This window comes from Marmota flaviventris, chromosome 2 (assembly GCF_047511675.1).
Source record: "Marmota flaviventris isolate mMarFla1 chromosome 2, mMarFla1.hap1, whole genome shotgun sequence".
NCBI classification, from domain to species: Eukaryota; Metazoa; Chordata; class Mammalia; order Rodentia; family Sciuridae; genus Marmota; species Marmota flaviventris.
Genome location: NC_092499.1, coordinates 204,284,496 through 204,291,738, shown reverse-complemented (window position 1 = coordinate 204,291,738; position 7,243 = coordinate 204,284,496).

The window sequence follows — 7,243 nt, the reverse complement described above, 5'->3', positions numbered from 1 at the left end:
GACCCTGGCGCGGGGTGGGGGGTGGGGTGGGGGTGGGGGTGGGGTGGGCAGCTGGCGGGACGTGTCCAGGTGACTTTCTACGACCCCTGCTAAGCGGATCTCGCTGACACCGACCGAGGTTCCGCGTCCCTTCCGCCTGATTTTGTTGACGGTTTTCGAGCTCCCCCTGGTGGCCGCTTTTATAGGAGCGTCTTAATCCACTTCTGAGAAGTATCTGTTCAGGTCCTTGGCCCATGGATTGATTGGATTATTTGTTTGATTCTTTTTTTTTTTTTTGGCTTTTTGTCCCCCCCCCCCCCCCCCCGTTGTTGTTGTTGTTGTTGTTTCGCTCTGGGACAAGGGCCCACGCTTTTTAGCCAAGGCAACCGCTCTTAGAGCCCTGTTATAGCTTCTTATTACCAAGTGCCTAAACGTAAAATTTGGCTCTGTGACCCAATGGAAAATGACTTGCGGTTTAAGAAAATGCTCAAAAAACAACAAAAAACTCAGGTAAATAGATAGGTAAATAGACGGCCATTTGTAGCGGCGGTGGAGGCTGCGTTCCGCAGGCGCTGCGGAGAAGCTCAGAGGAGCCAGTCCCCGGCCGCTACAGCCCCTGACCCCTGCGCTCAGTCGGCTTCTCTGCGCCTCGGGCGGCACCAAGTCAGCCCCGGGGCTTGCTGCCGCGCCCAGAGTCCTTCCTGGCAGCTCCCGGCGCTCGGGACCCCCGCCCGTCCGCACACGTCCCCGAAGCCGGGCCTAGGGCGGGCGGCGGCGGAGGCTCGGCGCGGCTCGGCGCGGCCCGGCCCGGCTGGGCTCCGCAGTTTTGAAGAAATCTATACGTTTCAAAGACAGATTCTCAGAGTAAAGGATCGTGATGAGTTTCCAATGATTTTAATTGGTAATAAAGCAGACCTGGATCATCAAAGACAGGTTACACAGGAGGAAGGACAGCAGTTAGCATGGCAACTTAAAGTAACATACATGGAGGCATCAGCAAAGATGAGGATGAATGTAGATCAAGCCTTTCATGAACTTGTCCGGGTTATAAGGAAATTTCAAGAGCAAGAATGTCCTCCTTCACCGGAACCAACTCGGAAAGAAAAAGACAAGAAAGGCTGCCATTGTGTCATTTTCTAAGAATCCCTTGAATTTTAGCTACCAACTCCCAGGAAAAGCCCTCATCTCCTCCTCCTCTCCTGATGGTTTACCTCATGTTGGTACCTTTCTAGCCTTAGACAAATGATCACCGTGTTAGCCTTAGACCAAGAAGCCGGCTAATCCTTTCCAGACCAATTTAAAGGAAACACTAAGGCTGCTTCAAAGATGATCTGATTCTTTCTAAATACATGTCTACATATACAGACATATTCTTCTTTTAAGGGCTTGCATCTTAATAGGGATGAATCAGTTGTGCAACCTAAGCTGTTTGCTAAGCTGAAGTTTTAGGTTGTGAAATAATTTTTAACTTCTGGAATCATATTACCTACTGTTATTCTAACATCCACAGGAGGGTTGTTTTTTTTAATATGAATTTTTTGCCTATCTTTAAAGATTTTGATGTCAACCTTACATAACCTTAAATACACTGAACGGAGTTTACAAAATTGAGACATATCAGACCTTTCTTGATACTACAGCTTTTGTTTCCCAGTGGCCAAAATACCAAAATACCTATTGTATTTATGGATTAAAACCTGCTTCTCGGGGCTGGGGATGTGGCTCAAGTGGTAGCGCGCTCGCCTGGCATGCGTGCGGCCCGGGTTCCATCCTCAGCACCACATACAAAGATGTTGTGTCCGCCGAAAGCTAAAACATAAATATTAAAAAATTCTCTCTTTAAAAAAAAAAACAAAAAACTGCTTATCAAGCCTGTGATGACTCCTCCTCTTGAAGATGATAGTGTTCTATGTGGCCAAATATTTGGACTCATTCTGGACTTGGGCATCTCAATGTGTACTTGGTTTCTTAATTTAACTCTTTCACAGCCATGCTAAGGATAAGAATGAATGATTTCTGTCTGTCTTCCTTTTCAAGTATTTCAGGTTTAAGGCATTCCAAAAAAACTAAAGTTGTTTTTGTTTGCTGTCATATAAAACACGGAATTGAGCTTTCCAGAGTCACAGATGGTTAATGTTTTTGCTATGTACTTTTGTGCATTATTTTCTTATTGAACTATTCAACAAGTATTTTTATATGTTTGTAAGCAAATATGCTTCACAGCATACCTTGTGTATATGTAAAGATAAGTATTTAATTCTCACTGTTCACTTTTAACTGACAAAGAAAAAAAAAGTGGAAACCACAGAAACTGTGGTAGAACTTTTACTTGCTGGTCTGATCCTGGTTGTATCTATCTTTGGCCAGTTTTATCCCCATTCAAGAAACCTTCCCAATCGAATACAACTGGATGAGAGTCTGAAATCATTTCAATATCCCCTGCTATATATTGACTGTTATATCAAGTATTAATTGTAAAACTTGTAATTGACAATCAGTATAACTGTGGATGGCTTCTGATTTTGTTTTAATTCTGTGGATTCTGTTTAAGCAATTCAAAAGTATGTTCCTGATTGTGAGATACTAAGTGGTATGGCAGAGTTGTCACTTTATTGAATGTGTACAACAGTCCCATGACCTTTATAGAGCATACCCTTGGATAGCTTCAGGTGCTGAAATTAAAGTTGATCTGTTTTCACAAGATGAAAAAAAAAAATTGGTAAATAAAAACACAAATACAGATAAGAATTAATGGGCTGGGGGTGAGGCTCAAGTGGTAACGCGCTCCCCTGGCATGCGCGGGGCGCTGGGTTCTATACTCAGCACCACATAAAATAAAATAAAGATGTTGTGCTCACTGAATACTGAAAAACAAACATTAAAAAATTCTCTCTCTCTCTCTCTCTCTCTCTCTCTCTCTCTCTCTCTCTCTCTCCCTCCCTCCCTCCCTCCCTCCCTCTCCTTCTTTTGTCTTTAAAAAAGAAAAATAAGTAAAAGTTAAAAAAGGGGCTGGGGATGTGGCTCAAGTGGCAGCGCACTCGCCTGGTTGCGTGCGGCCCGGGTTCGGTCCTCAGCGCCCCATACAAACGAAGATGTTGTGTCCACCGAAAACTAAAAAGTAAATATTAAAATTCTCTCTCACTCTCTCTTAAAAAAATAAAAAAAAATGCTTATATATGTATATAAAATGTGGCCAGACAAAATAGAACTCCACAAGGAAGAATCCTTTTTCCTATTATGGTCAGCATTCTTTTTTTTTCTTTTTTCTTTTTTAGAGTAGTTGTAGGTGGACAGCACGCCTTCTCTTGACTGTGTTCCTTTTTGTATGCCACGCTAAGGCTCAAACCCAGTGCCTCCTATGTGCTAGGCCGGCCCTCTGGCACTGAACCACAGACACAGACAGAGGAGGAAGGATTCTCAGAGGCTGTTCATCTTCCGGTTTTTTTTTTTTTTTTTTTTTGGGTACAGAAACAGGCGGAAACACCAAGCCCAAAGACCAGCAGATCAAATTCCCAAGCAACCGATTTCAACGGGTTTTTACACGTTTCTGTCAATTCCTCCATTCTGTGGATGGATCCGACCGTGGCCTAGCAATCTGCCCGTCTGATAGTGGCTTCACCGTGGTGGTTTCGGTTTTGAAGTCCCACACCGCCCGTGTCCCCGGCCGGATTCTCTAGGGGTGCTGGGCCGATCTGCCTGCGTCTCGCGCCCGCCGCTGTGGGGGGCCCTGGCGGGGCGACCCGGCTGGTGGGATGTGTCCGGGTGACTCTCTACGACCCCTGCGGAGCGGATCCCGCTGACGCCGCCCGAGGTTCCGCGTCCCTTCCGCCTGATTTGGTTGACGGTTGTCGAGCTCCACCTGGTGGCCGCTTTCATGGGAGCGTCTGATCCTCGGAAGTCGCCAAGGCGTGATATTCGGTGGCGGTGGCCGAGACAGAGATCCAGGAGTTGGGCGGCGCCAGCGGAACTGTCTCGGTCGCGCTGGGCTGGGCCGTTGTGGCCCGTTGGCGGTATACTGGACCGGCAGGCTTTTTGTGTGTGTGTCGGTTGTCTTCTCTCCCTGCTCGGTCCGGGCCGCGGGCGCCTCGGGTGGCAGTCTGAGCGGTTCCTTCGCCGCCACGGGCTTCGCTTGGCCCCGTCTGGGTCGGTCGCCGGGACTCCTGTGTTATTTTTCTCCCGCTGCCTCTCCCTCTCCCTCTCCCTCTCTCTCACGGGTTTTGGCCGCGGGGCCGCGGGGCTGCGCCGGGCGGGCCAGAGGGGTGTGCTTGGCCGGCCTTGCCGCATTCCCTCTTTGGGGGCCCGCTGCCCGGGGCTTGTCCTGATGGCTATGCCCGGCGTCCTTCGGTGGTGGGTCGCCTTAGCGTGTTCCCCGGCCGCCCCCCGGTCCTGCTCGTTGGAGATGGTGGTCCCCGTCTCTTGTTTTCGCCTTCGTCCACGAGGGTCGACCAGTTGTCCCTAGGGGCTCTGGAGCTCGGTGATGGGCCCGATATCGCGGTGTGCTGACCGCGACTCTGTTCAGGGAAGGCGGCGGTGCTGAGTGAACTGTTCCCCGTTGCCCCGGTCGCGATTGTTTTGGCCCGAGTTGGCCGTTTTCTGCCATCGGGTAGGTGCTGACACGTTGTCCTCTGGCGCGTGCCGCCAGAGGGAGGGAGCTTGGGCCTCCGGGTGCGTGCCGGGCTCTGGGCTGATGGGGTGGCCCGGACCCGTTCCCTCTGGAGCTGCTTGCCTGGGCCTGCGTGCGACGGCTCTTTGGCGCACCTGGAGTGCCCTCGCGGTGGTGCCACCTCCGGCCGGCCGGTCTTCTGGCGCCGGGGGGCGGCGGGGGAGGTGGCGGGTGGTCCTTTACCGCCCGTGCGCTCCTCGCTGCGGGCACCGGGGGCGGTGTGACGACGCTCGTTTCCATGGCTCTGAGTCGCGCGTGTCAGGCGTTCCCCGTTCCGTGTCGTCGGCCGCTCTCCCTGGGGTGTGGGGCCGGTGAGGCCGTAGCAGGCTCCTCTTAGAAGCGGTCCTCGCCGGGTCTCCCCCTGCTCCCTGGGTCTCTCCCGCCCACCCTGCTGATCGATGTGGTGACTCTGCGCTCTCCTGGGCTGGACCAAAGCCGCGCCAGGCGAGGGACGGACATTCATGGTGAATGGGCCATCTCTTCTCGTCCTGCCTGCGGGTCCCTCGCCTTGCCTCCCCGCCCGTTCGCGGTGCGGGGAAGGGCGGGGGTGCGGAATCCGGCCTCGACCTCGCTCCCGGGGTCCTTTGACGTAGCGGGTGCTTCTCGCTCGCCGCCCGCTCTGGGCGGCCAAGGGCCGTGTGTGGCCCTCCCCGCGCCGGGGAGGGCTGCCGCCGTGCTGCTTTGGCGCGACGGTGCGCCTCTGCTTCGGTGCTCCTGGGGCGCTCCGGGTCGTTTCCTGAGGTGCCTGAGGCTGAGCCGGTGTGTGCTGTTCCCGATCCCAGTGCCGCTGCCGCGGCCGGCCGCCGCCTCGCTGTCGGTCTCGCCCCGTCTGCGGGGGTTTCTGAGGCGAGTGCCCGAAAGGAAGAGCGTTGTTGCTTCGCTCGGGGGATCGAGGCGGTAAGCTCGGCAGCGTTGCGCGTTCCCTCTCCGGGGGGAGCGGGTTGCGTTGTCGTCCCCAGTGCCGAGTGGCGTGGGGAGTGTTAGGCGAGCGGGCGCCCGGGCGCTCTTCCCCACCTCCGGTGGGGAAAAGGAGACGTCGCCCGGGCGTTTGAGCGATTGTGGCGGGACGCCGAGCTGGGGCCGGTCCGGTCCCCGAGGCGATGGGGCTTTGGGTGTCCCCGGCCGCGAACGCTCAAGAAGCCTTGTGCTTGCCCATACCGCAGATCCCCCTCGTTGTCTCGGCGGCCGGTTGGGAGAGGGGCTGGGTCGGGTGCCGCCCACCCTCAGTGAGGAACGTTTCTCTAGCGATCCGTGAAGGGCGTGCCTCGTGTGGGGTACCGGATTCCCCCATTGGCCGCCCCCTGCCTTGTGCGCTACGCTACCGTCGGTGGTGTGTGTAGGCGAGAGTCCCCCCCCTTCCCGCCGTCTGGGAGGGCGGGGGTCCGCCGGCCCCCCGCGGGTGGGGGCCGAGCGCCTGCTCTTTGTGCCTACCGCGGCCCACGCCTCCCCCCCTCGAGTCGGGGGAGGGTTCCCGCTGGGCCTGGCCGGGCCCTCTGGCGCACGTGGGGCCACTGTGTGGGCCGCTGGTGCCTGCCGCGTGTGTGCGCGCGGTGGCGGTGGGGCTCTGTTCGCGCAGCCGGGGGTTGAGGGGCCCCGTCCCCCCTTCCCCCTCGCCCGCTGCGAGTGGCCCTCTGCCCGCTCCCGGTCCCGAGCCGGCGGGCGGCCTGCGTGCGTGTGCGCTGGCCTGGGGCGCGGCCGCCGCGGCCCCCCCTGGGAGCGTTCCGCGGGCGGCGTGGTGAGCGAGCGGACCCTGGGGCCGTAGAGGCCCAGGTCGTGGGACTCGACCGGCACGAGGTGTGGCGTTGCATGCTGGCGTTTGGAGTCCAGGCGCGTCTCGTCGCGTGGAGGGCCACCCTGTGGTGGCGGGGCGGCGGGTCTCGTTGGGAGGCTCCGGGGCTGGGACCGGAGGCCGGGTTGGCGTCGCAGGCGGTGCGGGACCGCCCTCGCGTGTGGCGGTGGGACCCCGCTTGTTTTCCTGGCGGCCCGACTCTGTGCCCGAGGTCTTCTCCCCGGTTTCCTCTCCGCGTTTCTTTGCCCCTCGCTGCCTCCGGCGCGCCCTCCATCCCGGCGGGGTTGTGCCCCCCTCCTCGCCTCCGCCGAGCCTCCCCCCCTGGCTGACTGGTCGCGGCCGCGCTGCCGCCCCCTCCCGGGCGTGTACCGGGTGTGGCGGTGGGCACGCTGGACGGGCGGTTGTCGCTGGGGATGCTCGTCACGGTGTGCGGGTTGAGGGTTCGGGGGCTCCCCGCCTCTTGCGGCGGCGGTGGGGCGGTGGGGCCCTGTCCCCCGCGAGGGCCCTCCCGGGAGGTTGGCTGATGCAGGGAACCCGGCCGGGGGCTCGTCCGGGGCCACGCGGGACCGCCCGTGCGCCTAGTGCGTGCGCTGGCGGTGATACACCGTGTGCCGCCCTGGGTTTGTCCGGCCGGTGCGGCCCGCGCGGCTCGGCCAGCTCTCTCCGGGCGGGGCTCCTCCGCGGGTGGGCAGGTGCCCGCTCCCGTTTCCTGCCGCCCTTCTGGCGCGCCGCTCCCCACGCTGGCTGCAGCCGCCGCCTCCTCGTGCTGCCGGGCCCGTCCCCGTCTGGTCTCTTCTGACCCTGGCCCGCCC